The sequence below is a fragment of the Bombina bombina genome, chromosome 2, assembly GCF_027579735.1.
Source record: "Bombina bombina isolate aBomBom1 chromosome 2, aBomBom1.pri, whole genome shotgun sequence".
NCBI lineage: Eukaryota > Metazoa > Chordata > Amphibia > Anura > Bombinatoridae > Bombina > Bombina bombina.
The window spans coordinates 275,245,994-275,267,446 of record NC_069500.1 but is presented as its reverse complement, the minus strand read 5'-3'; positions in this window follow the sequence as shown (position 1 = coordinate 275,267,446).

Sequence of the window (21,453 nt, the reverse complement as noted above, 5' to 3'; positions counted from 1 at the left end):
CTGTCTGCATGTATAACTTTTTTTATGAAGTACTAATAAAGCACCTTCTGTTTTCAATTCAAAGCGGTTTTCCAAGCTGTGCCTGCCTAATTTTTCCCCTTTGTACCCTGTTGCATAACTGTAGCATAAGATTTCCCACATACGTATTTTTTTTTTTTTTTTTAACAATTTTATTGAAAAAGATAATTTTGCATACATTCGGTAGTCAAATATATCTTAGGCATGTCAGTAAACTGTGTGTACAATTTTTGAACATACAATAGTGGAAAAGATTTTTCTACATCATAGTGCAATATATATTATTGAATGCATATATAGACTACAAAGACTACTATCGTACCAGAGTATCGGCCTTAACCCAGAATATGTATCTTAACCTTGTGATTAAGGGGTCCAAACAGACATGTGCTATGAGGGGTCTAACAGACATTCAACTAACATAAGGCAGGCTACGTCTAAATAAGGACTTGTGTCTTGACTGCTTGTGCATATGATACCTGGTCTAGCTATTAGCAGGGATCCCATTCAGATATTCTTCCCACAGGAATTGCATTGAGTGATAGTCGTCCTGTCTATATGTTTGTGTATAATGGTATTTTTCTAACATTAGATTATGAGTGACTGTATGCCTCCAGACCTCTGCAGTGGGAAGGTCCAGACTTTTCCAGTGTAATGGTATTAATCTTTTAGCTGTATTAACCATTATTGTCAATAATGCCAGTCTTAACTTACACTTAATCTTGGGGAAGTGGTTAAAGAGCAAGACCTGTACCTCAAGAGGGATAGGAATATTCATCACCTGCTCTATCTCTTTCCGGATGGTTCCCCAGTAGCATGTGGCCTTTGGGCATTGCCACCAGATATGGAGTGGAGTTCCTACGTCTTGACAACGCCTCCAACACACATACGTATTTTTTTAAACAGATTTCTTATAACAAATCTGATTAAATGTCAACATACAAACTTATATATGGTTTACTGCCACCCCCCACAACATGCTTTTAAAGGTTTCTTGGACAGGACAGACTCTTATACGACGGACATTTGTCTGTCACATTATTATTTGTTGCATAAGCATTCTGTCCAAGAACCTTTAAAAGCACATTGTGGTGGGTGGGACCCATGGCAAGGTTCCCAGAAGAAGGCTCTGATTAGAACATAACTATCTGGAGTGAATCTGCCCTCGGCCATTAATGCATTATCTTATCTGATTGGTTGTGCATCCAGAGACCTCACAGAGACACGGACCAATCAGATCATGCATTAACGGCCAAGGGCAGATACGCTCCAGAGAGTTCTGTCCTAATTAGATCATCGGGCGCCTAAACCACCTCTGGGAACCTAACCATGGATGGTTCCCACCGGGTCCCATCCCCCCACAATGTGCTTTTAAAGTTTCTCAGACAGAATGCGTGTGCGACAGATAGTCCTGTCTATCCAAGAACACAATATCACAAAAATGTTTAATTTCCTGTTGTAAAAAAAAATATGGTAGAAAACATATGAAAAATAAAATTGTTTATTTATGAAAAATAAAAATGTTTCATTTTGAAAAATAAAATGTTTTATTTCCTGTTGTAACAAAACATGGTACAAAACATATGAAAAATCCACATATGAAATAGAAAAATGTTTAATTTCCTGTTGTAACAAAAACAAGTGTTTATGTAATCCAAAATAAAAATGTTTTATTTACTATTGGTGTGTTTTCCTAGCATTACCCAGGTAAAGCACAATGAATGATTTTATTAGCTTTATCCAGAAGCATTTGGGTAATCCTAGGATTACCCTGGTAATGTCCAAAGTCTGATCTTATTTTGGGCTTTGCCCAAAGCCACTGGGTAATCCTAGGATTACCCGGATTTCTGGCTTTACCCGTAACATGTACACATATTAACACATAAATATATATGTACATAAGCATATACATATACACTCACTGGCCACTTTATTAGGTACACCTGTTCAATTTCTTGGTAACAAAAATTGCTATTCAGCCAATCACATGGCAACAACTCAATGCATTTAGGCATCTAGACGTGGTGAAGTTCAAACCGAATATCAGAATGGGGAAGAAAGGGGATTTAAGTGACTTTGAATGTGGCATGGTTGTTGGTACCAGATGGACTGGTCTGAGTATTTAAAAAACTGCTGATCTACTGCCATTTTCACACACACCCATCTCTAGAGTTTACAGAGAATGGTCCACAAAAGATAAAATAACTAGTGAGGGGCAGTTGTGTGGACCAAACTGCCTTGTTGATGACAGAGGTCAGAGGAGAATGGGCAGACTGGTTTGAGATGATAGAAAGACAACAGTATGCAGAATACCACCTCTGAATGAACAATACGTCAAACCTTGAAGCAGATAGGCTACAGTAGCAGAAGATCACACCAGGTGCCACTCCTGTCAGCTAAGAACAAGAGGCCACAATTCGTACAGGCTCACCAACTTGGACAATAGGAGATTGGAAAAAACATTGCCTGATCTGATGAGTCTCGATTTAATTTGTGACATTCAGATGGTAGGGTCAGAAACAACATGAAAGCATGGATCCATTCTGCCTTGTTTGAATGGCTCAGGCTGGTGGTGGTGGTGTAATGGTATGGGGGATATTTTCTTGGCACACTTTGGGCCCCTTAGTACCAATTGAGCATCGTTTAAACCCTATGGCCTACCTGAGTATTATTGCTGACCATGTCCATCCCTTCACTGACTACAGTGTACCCATCTTCTGATGGCTACTTCGAGCTGGATAATGCATCATGTCAAAAAACTAATCATCTCAAACTGGTTTCTTGAACATGACAATGAGTACACTGTACTCCAATGGCCTCCACAGTCACCAGATTAGACATGGGCACAGTGGAAAAATTTGTTTCGGTTTGTTTCGGACCGATTCTGATTGTTTCGAATTTCGTTTCAGATCGATTTAAATTCGGATGCATTCAAATGTATTTGTTTTGGATTCATTCGGATTCGAATAAATTCGGATGTATTCGGATGTATTCGTTTCGGATTTGATTCATAAATTTGGAAGTTCGGTATGTGTTATGTTGATTCAGATGGTTCCAAATTACACAAACTGAATTATTTCACTGTTCTATCTCACTAAATCTAAATAAATTTAATTTTTATACTGAATTGTGATTATTCTATGGCCATTCGAATGTAACAAATAAATCTGAACTAATTTTGATTTATTCGTTACAAATGCATTTGGATTAGTTTAGTTTCGTTGCTAGGGTAATTTGGAAATTCTAATCGATTCGAAATCAATTTGAATCTCTGAATTTGGCAAATTCATCCAAATTTTGATTCAGAACGAAACGCACATGTCTACACCAGATCTCAATCCAATAGAGCAACTTTGGGATGTGGTGGAACAAGAGATTTGCATTGTGGATGTGCAGCCGACAAATCTGCAGCAACTGCGTGATGCTATCATGTCAATTTGGACCAAAATCTCTGAGTAAAGTTTCCAACACCTTGTTGAATCTATGCCATGAATAATTAAAGCATTTGCTGAAGGCAAAAAGAGGTCCAACCCGGGACTAGCAAGGTGTTCCTAATGAAGTGACTGGTGAGTGTATATTTACATTGCATTCTATGAGAACACACAGTTCCCATAGACAGCATTTGGTGAGCAAAATTTCAAAATTACCACTAAAGTTATAGCAATATTGCACTATGTTATTTTGTTGTTTGCAGGTTAAATATAAGGATTGAGTCTAACTATAGACCGAATACCTTACAAACAAAACACCAACAACAACCACCCCCTAAGGAGATCCCCATAAGGAGGAATAATTTCCATCAGCCACTATCCACACTACACACTTCAGATTGCACTGTGTATATGGTTGGATACAATTAAAATTGGATACAAATATTTTTACACAATTTTTGGTATTTCACAATCACCATATTTTTGGATTTTAAACACAGTAAATTTTGAACTTTTGAATTTTGAATTTTTGAATTTTGGGATTTTTTTATTTTTAATTTCTCATTTTTTATCACCACATTTTTTATAATATCTAGATATATTTTCTTATTTTTCTTATTTTTCAATAATTTTTCACTATTTTTTTCACTAAGAAGAGGATACACAAATTAAGGGACTAGAGACACTAATACCAACCCAATCACCCTAACCGGTTGATGATACTGCAGACTCACAACTGTGATTTGATTATATCATTTTATGTCAACCTATTGTGATTTTATTGTTTTTATTGTCATTCATTTTTATTTGATACATGGGTCCATGTTTTACAATTATAAATATGTTCAATTATTAAAATTATACAGTCAGCCATTTCAGCCAACTGTTAAGACCCACTTCCCACAGCCTCTAGTTAGGCGCTTTCTGATACTTTATAACTACATTTGACCACATTTAGGGGTAGCTAGGTACCCTATTATCTTAAAGCTTTTGGGAATATTATGAGCGCTGCGAGATATTTATAAAGTAAATTGTAGTAGAAGAAACAGGTAAATAAGGATGAGAAAAAGAAATCAAAAGTTGATTAGAAGAAGAGTTTCGAAAAGAAATAGTTTTAGATTCATAGATTTTTAGACAAGATACAACACAAAGTTTAGGATGTTCATATAAATAAGGATAAAATATAGAAGAGGATAACGTTTTAGTACGTCTAGACAAGGAAAAAAATGACACCATGAGGAGAAAACATTTTTGCATCATAATCTATAGCTCTAACATCTGAAATTATTTTACATGATAAAAGACATAATAATGTATCTAGTTTGCATGTAAGCTGTTTTAACGATAAATCTGAATTATCAGGCCAAGATTTAAACAGATTAATAACCAAATCTACATCCCAAAAATATTTATATCTGGGTACAGGAGGTTTCTTAACTCTAATAGCTTTCAGAAGTTTACATATGGTAACATGTTGACCTATAGGCATATTATGAAGGAGTTCATGACCAGCTGAAATAGCATAACGAGCAACATTAATTGATCTGTAAGCCAAACCAGCCTCAAATAAGAAAGTGAGATAATTAATAACTTCATTTAAAGGGGCTGAAAAGGGATCCAGATTCCTGTCATTGCACCAGCAAGACCATTAAGACCAGGAGGAAAGATAACATTTTCTGGTTCCTGGTTTGTGAAACTCTGCTATGGGGTTTGAGAGAAGATCTTGTTGAAGAGGAATTAATACTAGAGGAAGGAAGGAAATCTCCAGAAGAGAAGGGAACCAAGATTGTGTTGGCCACCAAGGGGTTATCAGAAGAAGAGATAATAGGTTTCTTTTCACAAAGGAAATTGTCTGAGGAATCATCGAAAAAGGTGGAAAAGCATAAGCTCCTTTGATTGGCCACTGTTGTAGAAAAGCGTCTGTCGCTAGTGCTTTTGGATCTGGTCTCCAACTGAAAAAGGGGAAAACCTGAAAATTTAGACGAGAGGCAAAAAGATTTATAGAAAAAGGAAAAAGGACCTCTAAGATCTTGTAAAAGAAGAAAAATATTTTTGTTCAATTTCCAGACGCTGGCATCCGACAAAAATCGAGAACCCCAATCTGCAACTTTGTTTAGACCATGTAAATATTCTGCTTGTAGAAAAATATTCTGAGAAAGACATTGATGAATAAAGTCCTTGGTAAGATTGGATAACATTTTTGAAGTTGTGCCTCCTAAACGGTTGACATATCTGACCGCTGAAACATTGTCCATCCGAAGAAGGATTGACACTGGATGATCGTTTTTTTATAAAACTCTGAACTGCAAAGGAACTTGCCATGAGTTCCAAACAATTGATATGCAGATTCTTCTCTGGAAAAGACCATTTTCCTCCAGTAATATGAGGAAAACATCTTGCACCCCAACCTGATTTGCTTGCATCCGATTCCAAAATAATATCTGGAGATTTCCCAAAAATAGCTTTGCCGTTCCAAGCTTCTATGTTAGAAAGCCACCAGTGTAATTCAACTCTTGCTTCTTCTAATAAGGAAATTTTGTGAAAATAAGAAAAACCTTGCAGAAGATAATGAATCTTCAATCTTTGCAAAGCTCTCTAATGAAGAGGAGCTGGAAAAATAGCTTGAATAGAAGCTGATAAAAGGCCAATGATTTGAGCAAAAGATCGAATAGGAAATAGATCTTTCTTGAGACTGTAGATAATTTCTTTCTTTATCTTCTTTATCTTGTCTGAAGGAAGACTCAATGTAGCTGATTTTTATAAGGAAACCTAAGAAAATAAGTTCATGAGAAGGAGTGAGAATAGATTTTTTGAAATTTATAATAGATCCTAAATTCTGAAGGAGAGAACTAGTGAGATGTAAATGATCTAGAAGTTGATAATAATCTTGGTGAAGTAAAAGAATATCGTCCAAATAAATTATTAGACGAATACCTCTTTTCCTCAACCAAGCTACCACAGGTTTTAAAACGTTCGTAAAAGCCCAAGGAGCTGAGGAAAGACCAAAAGGGAGACATGAAAATTGCCAAAAGAAAACAAAGAACATTTCTGAAATCTGGGTGAATAGGAATAGTTAAGTAAGTATCTTTTAATAAAAACTAAAAGAGAAAAGGTGGTTTAAAAACCACAAGTCTACTATAGCCTGCACTGATTAATAAATGGCAATTTAGAAAACTCCAGGAAATGGGGAACAGATGGATAAAGTGAAAAATCACACTGATTCAGAGACCTGTACAGAATTGCTCCGTTTATTTATTGCTGCTAAATTCTAAGAAGCAATACCTCAAAAAGAAAAAACATAATAATAATAAAAATAAAATAATGCTAAACACATAAATAAAGTAGTAACCACAGATACTAATGTGTCGACACAGATAAACTAGTCATCTAGCTTCTAACTGAAAACCTTCCCGGGAGGTAAATAAATAATAATGTCCATGACAAAAATAATTAGGTGCAAAAATAATAAAGTTCCTGAAGTGCACTTAAATTTGCAGGATACTACTTAAAGTCCTCCAAGGGTTGGCAATACTGGTAGGGCAGAGAAAAACTGTGTACGATAAGAGGGAGCTGCTAGAGTTGTATAACCCCTGTATATGATTCCATATACTGTCCAATGTAGAAAAGAACAGTCTGGTTGTCACATATGTATTAATCAATTGTATCAAAACGCTAGGGTGGCTTCAGCAGCAACTTCCAAAGGGAGCAACAATTCAGAGACGGCGCACGGATACCTGTATCAGGGCTTTCTCACCTGACCCATCCTTGGACGGTCCGCACCATGCCTTTAACTCTTCACTCTGTTAAGTCCAACTTACTTTCCCCGCTGCAGATGAAGATAGATATTTGCACTCACCCTAGCGTTGCTGCAATGTCCAAACTCGACTTAGATACAGGGGTTAACAGTCTCTACCTCTATATCGCTCCTCCGACTATTACCATCCGGTCGACCAAAAGAAAACAGAGGGGTTCAGCTGCTACCCCAGTGTTATGCCGCTACGCGCGTTTCACCCGCACAAGGCTAATTTCAAATCGGGCTTCGTCAGGCCATGTTTCACAATCCGATTGGATCTTGCATATTTATTTACGTGATTCCACGTGACGTCAGAGAGGTGAAATGTTAACAATGTTGCTGTGGTATCCATTGTTAAATAGGGTATTGCAACATTTTGTTTTCAATTAAATAAACTTACTCATACTTAGAATTTGAACAGAATCTAAAGATTATACACATATATATATATAGAGAATAAATGAACAATGCCTGTTCACGGCCATTTGGCCTTACATATGGCAGAAAAAATATATATAGAGTATATTTATTTTGTCATTCCATTATTTTTCCAAGTTATAATGCACAGTTATATAGCGGGTTTCAAAGAACACATAAAAGTACTAATTTCTAAGGTATTTATGCGAGAGTCACTCATGTTGTATTATTTTACTTAAGATTATTTTTTGAGTTGTTGAGCAAGGGATATAGAGCATATTTGGTAACCAGAATTTATATAAGTGGGGTTAATTTTATTATAGCGATATATGGCTTCATAGGTCCAAATTTTTCTTAATGACTCAAATTTTACAAATTTTACATGTGTCTTGGCCTTTATTCCATACAAAGCTCGCTACAATTTTGCTATTTATCAATAAATAACACTCAGGTGAACAGTTATTCATAGGAAAGGAGCATAGTTTATTTCCTCATTTAAACCACTAGGGGTTAATGCTTTTAAATTAAAAATCCACTTACATTCCCTTTGTAATAAAAGTTTATCAATATCTCATCCTCTGTTTTTAAGATCTACTTTTTCTAGACCCATACATTTTAGATGACTAGTTTATCTGTGTCGACACATTAGTATCTGTGGTTACTACTTTATTTATGTGTTTAGCATTATTTTATTTTTATTATTATTATGTTTTTTCTTTTTTCTTTTTGAGGTATTGCTTCTTAGAATTTAGCAGCAATAAATAAACGGAGCAATTCTGTACAGGTCTCTGAATCAGTGTGATTTTTCACTTTATCCATCTGTTCCCCATTTCCTGGAGTTTTCTAAATTGCCATTTATTAATCAGTGCAGGCTATATTAGACTTGTGGTTTTTAAACCACCTTTTCTCTTTTAGTTTTTATTCTATACAACACTACTGTCCAGCACCCTTGGTCTGCTACATACTTACACTGCAGACCATGATTGATTACTCTGGCTTATATGCATAATGGTGCTGTGAGATATATCTTTTTCACTTTAAGTATTTTTTAAATCTAGGCGAACAAGCCAATCGAAATCTAGAAGACAATCTCTGAGGAGATGAATACCTTCCATTTTGAAATGATTGTATTCTAGAAAACAATTTTAATTTCTTAAATTTATTACAGGGCAAAAAGACCCTTCTTTCTTTTCCACCAAAAACATGTTGCTGATGAAAGAATTTGAAGGGAGAGACACCTTTTCTATAGCTTCTTTTTCTAAAAGATCTAAAATGTCTTTGTCTAAGAGGGACATATCTGACTGGGAAAATTTTATTGGGACTGGAAGAGAATCTTGAACAGGGGAGATGAAATTTAAATGAAGACCTGTAACAGTCTGAAGAATCCAAGGATCTGAAGTAATAAGATGCAAATTTTGAATGAAAAGAGCTAATCTTCCTTTTATTCTTATTTGGGAAGAAAGAGTGGAATGAAAGATGAGAGAACTTACCTGAGAAAGGTCTGCGGGATGGTCTGTACCTGAAGTTCCGAACTGTCCATTGTCTGTTCCTTGATGGGAAGAAGTTGGAGTGGGATGTTGCGGGACTAGGCATGTTTTGAAAATAGGACCTTGAAATTGATTGGGTACGGCTGGGAAAGCGGCCCCTGCCTTTCCCAGCCCTGTCAAAAAAAATATTTTGTTGAGGATAGAAATTTTTTCTAGTATTCATTTTAATCTTAAGAGAGTTAAAATTATTTACATAATGACCTAACTCTTTATGTCCAACGTCACCAAAAAGTAAGCCATTAGCTTTAGGGCCCATTTCGGTAAGAACAAAGTCAGAAATTTTTGGGTCAATACGTCTTAGGACAATACGTCTGTGTTGGGAAGCCATAGAAGTTTTCGTGTCACCCAGTAAATACACCACCCTCTGGATCCATTCTCTCAAAATGTAAGGATCCACTAGAGAATCTTGAGAAATAGCTTCTTCTGAAATTTCAAATAATTTAGTTACAGGCCCCAAAACATCAAGTAACTTATCTTGGCATGCTTTCAAATATCGGTCAGGACCTTTCCTGAAATTAAAATCTTTAGAACCAATGAATTTCAATACATTTTTATCTATTTCAGGAGTCAAATGTGTATTATGCGGAAGATCTGGTCTGGGACATTCTGCTTTTAGGGTAGATTTAGTTTTCTTTGATAAAGGTTTCCTGATATAATAATCTAGGAACTTTGCAACCCTTTTAGATGGTCTCCATTGGGAGGATCTAGGATGCTGAAGCTCATCAGGATTTGTAAATAAATCTCCTTTATTATCAAAAAGTTTTGGTTTGGGAGAACTAACAGTCTTTCTCTTTTTCTTTTTAGAAATTTCTTCAGATGAATTAGAGAGAATAACAGAAAAATTATCATCTTCATTATCATTTTTATTGTTAAATTCATCATTAGAAAAATCATAGGAGTAGTCCGACTCAGTTGTAGAAACTAGGTCTACATATTTTCTGCGATCAGCAATTCTTTTAAAATCAAATATATTTTCAGAATCAGAGTCTGAAATATCAGCCTGTTTTTGTAACGCAGAATCTCTATTGTCTGAACTAGGCAGATGTATAACAGACTTAAAATGTCTTTTAATTGGAGACTTTTTATTAGATTTTGTTAAATGTTTTGTTTTCTTTAATGCTTTTTTATGAACAGAAACTTGAGGGTTATTAAAGTGAAGGTAAATTTTACTCTATCATAAGACATAAATGTGTCTATTTTTACTATAAGAAGCTGATCGCTAACTTTATTTTTCAATTTTTAATCAATATGATTATTATATTTATATTATTATACTCCTACCGTTTCCATGTATGCTCCTCCCCACCTATATTTCCGGACTTTCAATGCTGTGACGTATAGAGCGGTCCCACCCGCTCTATACGTATCACCCAAGCGCATGCACGACCTTCATTTATACTGCGCATGTGCGAATTGGCGATTCTGACAACTTTTGCGCATGCGATAGTCTAAACTTTCCTGCACCAATGCGCATGCGTAAGCAGACACTCATACAAGTCCTAATGACATGGAATACGCTTGCGCAAAACGGGAGCGCGTATCGAGTTTAAGATTGACACTCTAAATGTAACGCATGCGCAGTTTAAAAGGGAGACGGGTGACGTGGATTGACGGGCACCTAACGGCCAGAATTGCAATTGGATGTTAGGAGAACGTGATCTGGAGGTAAAAAAAAAATAGAAAACGGGTTGAATCGGATCAGCTAAAAATCGTTATTTATTACAGTGATAACTTTTTACATCGACATTTGTGTAAAAGATGATGAATGAAACTCCTACTAATTTTGGTCAATTAATCTAATTCAGGATAAAGAAAAAGGTAACTTAACCTTCACTTTAACTAAAGCTATGACAGTTTGCATCTGTTCAGACATTTGTTGTTTAAATTTCTCCATTGACTTAATTATATTAGTTAAATTAGGTTCAGTCATAGATTGAGTAGTATCTTGAGACATAATAATTAAAAAAATATGAACAATAAAGAATATAAAATATTGTTTCTTAAAATACGTCTTAAATATTTGAAGGAGAATATATTTGGAATAAAAACTTAAACTACAATAAGTGGAATAAAATCATATAGAACCTGTACCGGAATATGTAACAAAACAGCACAGAATGAAAGTACAAAGTTTGAAACAATAGTTGCTAACTTTAACTGAATCTGTCAGCATAAAACACCGTCAAAATCCTGTCAGGGAGGAGACAAATGAGGAAATGGAGGAGGCGGGAGCCTATTCAGTAACCTAACAGAGAAAGGAGGCGGGAAAATGAGTCCCGTGACGTCACAGGAAAGAAGAGGAAAGGCAAATGGCGGCCGGAGCCGGGAGTGCAAAGAAAACATACTGTTATATAGAAAGGAGAGTGAGAAGTGAAGAGGCTGTTAGAAAACAGCTGAAACATAACAAAAAGAAACAGAATAAAAATAAAAAACAGAGGTATTAGAAAACAGTCAAATAAGGATAATAACGATTTAATATATAATCAATCAGAAAAAACAAAACACAAAGTAGTATATAAAATATATGGCAAATAAAAGATAAAAAGGATAGAGAAAAGGATAATATGAAAATAAAATATGCAAAATGTTTTTATTGATAATAAGAGCAATACAACAATACTTATCTTGCTGAGCAGAAAATGGAAAAGAGGATGTTTAACTGTCTATTTGGACTATTTATACCTATTAACCGTCTTACTGGACATTCAAATACTGACCTACATTATCCTAATCTCATTCGGCTAGATTATGAGTCTTGCAGTAGCCTTAAAAAGCAGCGTTGAGAGGTCCCAACGCTGCTTTTTAACGCCCGCTGGTACTACGAGTCTGGCAAGTACAGGTGTCCCACTCACTTTTCTTCCACGACTCGAGCATACCGCAAATCCACTTATGTAAATTGCGTATCCTATCTTTTCAATGGGATTTTCCTAACGCCAGTATTACGAGTCTTGGAAGAAGTGAGCGGTGGACTCCTAACGCATTTAAAAGTCAGTAGTTAAGAGTTTTATGGGCTAACGCCGTAACATAAAAGTCTTAACTAAAGTGCTACAAAGTACACTAGCACCTATAAACTACCTATTAACCCCTAAACTGAGCTCCCCCACTACATCGCAAACACTTAAATAAATTTTTTAACCCCTAATCTGCTGACCAGACATCGCCGCCACTTCAATAAATATAATAACCCCTAAACCGCCGCACTCCCTCCTCGCAAACACTAGTTAAATTGTATTAACCCCTAATCTGCCGTTCCTAACATTGCCGATACCTACCTACATTTATTAACCCCTAATCTGCCGACCCCAATGTCGCCGCAACTATATTAAATGTATTAACCCCTAAACCTAAGTCTAACCTTAACACCCCCCTAACTTAAATATAATTTAAATAAAACGAAATAAAATAACAACAATTAACTAAATTATTCCTATTTAAAACTAAATACTTACCGATAAAATAAACCCTAAGATAGCTTCAATAGTAACTAATAGTTTCATTGTATCTAGCTTAGGGTTTATTTTTATTTTACAGGCAACTTTTTATTTATTTTAACTAGGTACAATAGTTATTAAATAGTTATTAACTATTTAATAGCTACCTAGTTAAAATAAATACAAATTTACCTGTAAAATAAATCCTAACCTAAATTACAATTACACCTAATACTACACTATAATTAAATGAATTTCCTAAATTAACTACAATTAACTACAATTAAATTAAATAAACTAAAGTACGGAAAAAAACACTAAATTACAGAATTTTTTTTAAAGAATTTTAAACTAATTACACCTAATCTAATCCCCCTAATAATATAAAAAAAAGCCCCCCAAAATAATAAAAATCCCTACCCTATACTAAATTACAAATAGCCCTTAAAAGGGCTTTATGCAGGGCATTGCCCCAAAGTAATCAGCTCTTTTACCTGTAAAAAAAAGACAATACCCCCCCCAACATTACAACCCACCACCCACACACCCAACCCTACTCTAAAACCCACCCAATCCCCCCTTAATAAAACCTAACACTACCCCCTTGAAGATCACCCTACCTTGAGATGTCTTCACCCAACCGGTCAGAAGTGGTCCTCCAGAGGGTCCGAAGTCTTCATCCGATCCGGGCAGAAGAGGACCTCCAGACGGGCAGACGTCTTCATCCAGTTGGCATCTTCTATCTTTATCCATCCGACGAGGAGCGGCTCCATCTTGAAGACATCAGACGCGGAGAATCCATCCAGACCGACGACTGTTGGCTGTTCCAATCAGCCAATAGAATGCAAGCGCAATAGGATTTTTCCTACCTTAATTCCGATTGGCTGATAGAATCCTATCAGCCAATCGGAATTCAAGGGACGCCATCTTGGATGACATCATTTAAAGGAACCGCCTTTCGTCGGGTAGTCGTCGGTCTGGATGGATGCTCCACGTCGGATGTCTTCAAGATGGAGCCGCTCCTCGTCGGATGGATGAAGATAGAAGATGCCGCCTGGATGAAGACTTCTGCCTGTCTGGAGGACCTCTTCTGCCCGGATAGGATGAAGACTTCGGACCCTCTGGAGGACCACTTCTGCCCGGTTGGGTGAAGACGTTTCAAGGTAGGGTGATCTTCAAGGGGGTAGTGTTAGGTTTTATTAAGGGGGGATTGCGTGGGTTTTAGAGTAGGGTTGGGTGTGTGGGTGGTGGGTTGTAATGTTGAGGGGTGTATTGTATTTTATTTTCCAGGTAAAAGAGCTGATTACTTTGGGGCAATGCCCCGCAAAAGGCCATTTTAAGGGCTATTTGTAATTTAGTATAGGGTAGGGATTTTTTTTATTTTGGGGGGCTTTTTTATTTTATTAGGAGGATTAGAGTAGGTTAATTAGTTTAAAATTCTTGTAATTATTTTATTATTTTTTTGTATTTTAGTGTTTGGTTTTTTTTGTACTTTAGTTTATTTTATTTTATTGTATTTAATTGTAGTTAGTTTAGGTAATTAATTTAATTATAGTGTAGTGTTAGGTATAATTGTAACATAGGTTAGGTTTTATTTTACAGGTAAATTTGTATTTATTTTATTTAGGTAGTTAGTAAATAGTTAATAACTATTTAATAACTATTGTACCTAGTTAAAATAAATACAAAGTTGCCTGTAAAATAAAAATGAACCCTAAGCTAGCTACAATGTAACTATTAGTTATATTGTAGCTAGCTTAAGGTTTATTTTACAGGTAAGTATTTTTTTTTTTTTTAAATAGGAAAAATTAATTTAATTGTAGTAATTTTATTTAGATTATTTTAAATTATATTTAAGTAAGGGAGGGTTAGGGTTAGACTTAGGTTTAGGGGGTTAATATATTTATTATAATGGCAGCGACGTTGGGGGTGGCAGATTAGGGGTTAATAAGTGTAGGTAGGTGGCGGCAACATTGGGGCGGCAGATTAGGGGTTAATAAATATAATGTAGGTGGTGGCGGTGTCCGGAGCGGCAGATTAGGGTTAATAAGTATAATGTCGGTGTCGGCGATGTCGGGGGCGGCGTATTAGGGGTTAATAAGTGTAAGATTAGGGGTGTTTAGACTCGGGGTTCATGTTAGGGTGTTAGGTGTAGACATAAAATGTATTTCCCCATAGTAATCAATGGGGCTGCCTTAGGAGCTGAACACTGCTTTTTTGCAGGTGTTAGTTTTTTTTTCAGCCAGGTGAGGCACTGCCGCACCTGCCATTTGGGGCAAATGAATAAAAAATAAATGTAATTTTATTTAAAAAAAAAGTAAAATGTTTTTTTTTTTTTTTTTACATTTCCAAATCTATAATATTGCGCAATAGAGGCACTGGGTTCTGGTTTTTCTCTATTGCGCAATATTTTTACATGGAATTTTAGGACTAGCCGCTCTGCAGCACCACCCGGTGGTGATTTGCAGCAGCAGCGCGGCTGAAAAAACTGTTAAAGAGGCATCTCTAATGAGGCCTCGTATTTTCCCTGGGAGCCAGGCTCAGCCAATCAACACCGGTCTTGACTCCCTGGCCCTGCTGTACTGTCTACTGCGCATGCGCAACGAAGGAGCAGTCTGGCGGCAACAAAACAGTCAGTGACAGACACTCACTCCTGCCTGTTTGGAACGGACTGTCACTGAGCCAAGTTAGCGAGTGGATTGCTGAGCCTGAGCTAATCGCAGCTACTACCCTCTGGTCCTGCCTGCCCGGACTGAGGAGCCGAGTCACCAACACAGTACAGTGCAGTGCACACACACAAGTAAGTTGTCAGACAGAATGAGCAGCCATCGTGTAATTAATTGTGCACTAAATATAAGGCAGAGTAGTGGCCTCCCCCTTTTATGTACCGGATATAAATAACATTATTTATTGTCATAACTCTCAACTCACTGTCCCCACAATGTCTGATTTACTTTCCCAAAACTACTTTTGCCGGTACTAAACTGAATCTGCCAGTGACATGCCTAACGTGAGCCTGCAGTTTTCTGTGTCATAGCTCTTTCACTCTGCGATTAGGTATGTAACTCCACAGATTCAGTATAGCACCGGCTGGGGTCCTGGGAAGAAGTGTAAGTCTTTAATGTAATTAGCAAAGGATTTAGTGAGTCTTTAAATAAAATAAAATAAATGGTTAAAGATATAAAAAATCATGTGTGATGATTTGTTCCTCAAAAACATTGTATTTGTAATATTATGCAGGGCAGAGGGAGGGTGCACAGTGCAGCTCACAGGCAGCCTAAGACTGAGTTACAGGAACTTCAGCCCTGGAGCTCTGTGTAAACCCCGCCCTCAAGCTCCGCACAGAGGTCTGAAAATACTGCAGTCTGCTTGAAGATAGCCATGCTGCAGGGGAAGCTCAGGTACATTTAGGATTGCAGGATCCTAGAGGACTCTGATAAAATCAGGGCTGTCTTTGTTATTGTGCTAAACTGCTAATGTGCTTATTTAAAAAGCTAGTGTAAATCCTCTTCTAGTGGAAGGGGGAAGCTTTGTTTGCAAGCAAATGTTGATAAGCATGGAGCTTAAATGAAATATTTTGAGCACTATTTTTTTTGTTTTGTTTTAATCAGCTAATATTACATTTTGTATTTGAGTAAAGCTATTTATTTTTAATTGAGTATGGTTATGTTGTTTTGTGGCAATGCATTTCTTTGTCAGATGATCAGGTGATACCAATGTTTATTCACCATACTATTGGTAAGCTTTATTTTATTGAGCACACTTGCATATGCATACAGTGTTTGAAAGAGTGTGAGACTGTGACAGTATGTGTTTGACAGTGTTCAAGAGAAAGTGTGTGTGTGATGACACTAAGACAGTGTGACACTATGTGTGTGACAGTGTGAGACTGTGTGAAAGTGTGAGAGTGTATGTGACAGTGTGAGATTGTGTGTGTCACCATGTGAGAGAGTGTATGTGACAGTGTGAGACTGTGAGTGTGTGACAGTGTGAGAGAGTGTTAATGACAGTGTGAGAGTGTATGTAACAGTGTGAGATTGTGTGTAAGACTGAGAGTGTATGTGACAGTGTGAGAGAGTGTATGTGAAGTGTGAGACTGTGTGTGACAGTGTGAGAGTGTGTGTGACAATGTGAGACTGTTAGAGTGTGCCTGACAATGTGAGACTGTTAGAGTGTGCCTGACAATGTGAGACTGTGAGAGTGTGTGGCAGTGTGAGACTGTGTGTGTGACAGTGTGAGAATGTGTGTGAAAATGGTGTATAGAGTTGTTGTGAATGTAGTACTACATAAGTTTTATATGAGCTTAAATGAAATATTTTAAGCACTATTGTTTTTTTTTAATCAGCTAATATTACATTTTGTATTTGAGTAAAGTTATTTTTTTTAATGGAGTATGGTTATGTTGTTTTGTGGCAATGCATTTCTTTGTCAGATGAGCAGGTTATACAGAGGTTTATTTACTATACCATTGATAAGCTTTTTTTTATTGAGCACACTTGCATATGCATACAGTGTGTGAAAGAGTGTGAGACTGTGACAGTATGTGTTTGACAGTGTTCAAGAGAGTGTGAGTGTGTGATGACACTGTAAGACAGTGTGACAGTGTGAGACTATGTGTGTGACAGTGTGAGGTTGTGTGTGTGACAGTGTGAGAGAGTGTATGTGACAGTGTGAGACTGTGTGTGAGACTGTGAGTGTGTGTGTGACAGTGTGAGATTGTAAGTGTGTGTGTGACAGTGGGGGAGAGTGTGTGTGACAGTGGGAGAGAGTGTATGTGACAGTGGGAGAGAGTGTATGTGACAGTGTGAGACTGTGTGTGGGACTGTGAGTGTGTGTGTGACAATTTGAGACTGTGAGAGTGTGTGTGACAGTGTGAGATTGTAAGAGTGTGTGTGACAGTGGGAGAGAGTGTATGTGACAGTGGGAGACTGTGTGGGACTGTGAGTGTGTGTTTGACAATGTGAGACTGTGATAGTGTGTGTGACAGTGTGAGATTGTAAGAGTGTGTGTGACAGTGTGAGAGAGTGTATGTGACAATGTGAGACTGTGAGAGTGTGTGTGACAGTGTGAGATTGTAAGAGTGTGTGTGACAGTGGGAGAGAGTGTGTGAGACTGTGTTTATGTGAGAGTGTATGTGACAGTGTGAGACTGAGTGTGTGACAAGGTGAGACTGTGTGAGTGTGTGTGTGATAATGTGAGACTGCGAGAGTGTGTGTAACAGTGTGAGAGAGTGTATGTGACAGTGTGAGACTGTGTGTATGAGATAGTGTATGTGACAGCGTGAGACTGTGTGTGTGTGACAGTGTAAAAGAGTGTATGTGATAGTGTGTGACTGTGAGAGTGTGTGTGTGTGACAATATGAGACTGTAAAAGTGTGTGAGACTGTGTGACAGTCTAATTTAATCGTAAATTTAAGCTACCTCTATGTGTTTCTCGGGCAAACCATAATCAGTGCCTCACCAGACTCTGACCTCACTGTACGTCACTGGCCCCATTGATTCCTATGGGGAAATCGTGCATGAGCACGTTTAGCCAGTTCACCGCTACCGTAAGCAGTGCTGGTATTACAGTGAGATGTGGAGCTAAATTTTGCTCTCTGCTCACTTTTTAGAGGCTAACGCCGGGTTGAAAAAAAAAACAGCGTTGTCTGTAGGTGAGTGGTGAGCTGAAACTGCTCGTTAGCACCGCACCCCTGTTACCGCAAAACTCGTAATCTCGCTGATTGGTTGTTATATTTAGGTTTTTTCTTTTAATTTATGGCAGTTTATATGTTATACTTTAAAAAGCCGTTGAGCAGTAAAGAAAAGTTATAAGCAAAATATGAAGTCTCTGTCCTTGTAATAAAATTACGTTTGCGGGAGCGCAATAATTAAGTGTCACACTTGTAATCTAGCCCATATTCTTTTCCATTTTTTTGCAAATTGTAAGCAAATAAAACTGAAATTATGTGGCATATTATTTTTAACCAATTGTCTTTCTTGCTGTAGTTCCTAACCAACTTTACAAATAAAATAGGAGTGATAACTAAGAAATGTAAAATTAATGTTTAAATTAACTTTAGGTATTTACCCTTAAAGGACTTTTAAAGGGCTATAAGAATGTTCTAACTACTTATTATTATTCATATTGCATTATTGCTGGCATATATACTATACTATGAAGAATATTCCAATCTTTCCTATCCTGTTTATCAGTGTATTTGTTGCTTCTAATCCATGTTTATCAAGTTCTGAGTGATCGCAATCCAAGCCATAACACCATTTCCATACTATGAGATGTTCAAATTAGATCCAAGCATTTTGGGCCAGATTACAAGTTGAGCACAAAATATAGCTTTCGCTAAAGGCAATATTTGCGCTCCACTTTGTAATACCAGCGCATGGAAATGTGCACTGGTATTACAAGTTAGGTGCAATGCGAAAGAGACCTTGCGTTCACATTGCACAGAAGCATTGTGCTAATAAAAGCGCGCTTCCATAGGCTCCAATGGTAGCCTCGTTCTGATGCCATGAGACACAGAAGAGAGCCTAGCACAGTGAAGAGGGTAAGTCACGCAGCGATAGGCAGCAAATGATAAATATATATTTATATGAATATATACATATATATGTATGTGTTTATATGTGTATATAAGCATATATATATATATTTACAGGGAAAACGCAGTTCCCCATAGACCTCAATGTAAAGGCACTTTTCAGTGACGTTTTTTTTTTAACACCCCACATCTGCCACTTTTAACCCCTAAAAACTGCTTTGTGCAGTTAATTTAATTTTTTTTAAAAATGCCCATTTACGGGTGTACGATAAATAAGTGCTCCACTTGTAATCTAGCCCTTAGTGGGAAAATCGCCCATGGACAGCATCAACTTTAATGATCAGAATACCACGGACCATGGGTTTTGAACTTTTTTTTAAAAAAAATTGACACTTAAAATTAAACACATAAAGGGTCCCATTTATGAAAGTCCATGAACCTCTCTGCCCAGCCCCGCAACTAGAGGTCAGCAATATGCTGCCCGCATTTAACATTGCACAAGTGGTAGGGGTCATCAGTCACTCCGGTCAGACTTGTCCGAGGTTATTTTAATCCACCAGCTAAAAACTGGCGTATAGGTTAGGAAGCAGCTCAGAAGGTGCTCCACGGCTTAATAAATGGAGCCCAATGAGTGTTGGTAACATTTCAGCATGTTTGCCAGTATTCCACTGTGATTTGGAATAATTCTATAAACTTGTGCTTGTGTAATACACTTTGTAATGATCACAGGCACCTTTTAGATGTATATCTCAATATAGGGTCTTGATTCATTAAACTTATATTCAGCACTTTTGTATTGTCCATCTGTTGTGGATGGGACAAACATTTACACGTGTATATTTATTTAATAGACATTTATGTAATATCCTGTGAAGCTAACACAATCTTGTTGAAAATGGAAATCACCACCACAACATTTAGATATGTTTTTCTCCGTTCTGTCTTGTTTATTGGCAACCAAGATCAGTTACACAGGTTTTTACATTAAACTGAAATCACAAAAATTGTGTCTGGTAAAAACATGATTTACAGTTTCTAAAACCGCATGTTGCTGTCTTCTTGCATTAATAGATATTGAGCAAAGAAAAAAGAAAAATTCTGAACAGTGAGGATTGGAACAGTATTTTCAAATTAATCACTCATGATGTACCTACTTTATCACTTAAATGTCAAATTATTCAAAATTGTGACACCTCTAAATAATTGCATTAAATCAAAAACAAATACTTTAGAAAGACTATATTGCAAATACATGCTCCAAAGTAGAAACTGTAAGTTGTTGCCACTTTCCTCATATGGAAATTAATCTCTTGCAGTATTCTTCTCATTGTAGATGGAAAAAATATTTAAATATTAATATTAAAATTTTAAGAAACATCATTGATTAAACATGCTCAGTATACCCATCACGCCCATATACAAAAGGCCTTCAGACTGTTTAACACTTACCATAAGCACCACTCTCTCCAATTACAAAACACATACACAGATTCCATTGACCCTATTATCCTATATCAGATTTCAGTGATCAGCATCCATTATCAACAGTTCCGAGTGCCATTAGAGGAAAATGGAGACCTTATTTTATGTGAGTTTACAATCTCAGCTGTATTTGACTTGGAAAGATTGTGATCACTTTGTTAGTGAAAAAAATGTCCATTTCTATTTTTTAAATATTGGAATAAAATAATTGTAAAGATTGAAATTGACCCTTATGTATTTAACTGCTATGTGCTCTATCATGTTATCTTTGTATAAGGATTTCCCTTTAAATGGGTTCAAAAAGTCACCTATTTATGTTCATTGTAGAAAATATAAACTAATTTTTTAAATCAAGCAATTTAAAATGGTAAAACCCCCTTTTTATTGAACTTGTAACCCAGGATACACAAAATCTAGTTTCTAAATGGTTCATTCTATTTCAAGCAGATAATGATCTTTAACTCACAATTAATGCCCCTGTCTGCTCCTTTTCCTCCCATATTGCTGTATGAAATGGTTGGGTTTTGGAGCACTTTGTCCTTTAGTGTATTTCATCTAGCACATATTACTGTCATTATATTGCAGATGTTCAAATAGCTAGAAAAATGTTACACAAGTGACTCATGTAACTTAGATTATCTTCCTATTGTTAAATATGTGTTTTTGATATGTAGTGACATCCCTATAGCAGGCATTTTGTTAAAACAAATGAGTTATACAGATGTAGCACAGCACCAGCTGCTGTGCACCGGAGAACAAACAAACACATTTGCATTTACAGAAAATAACATGATCT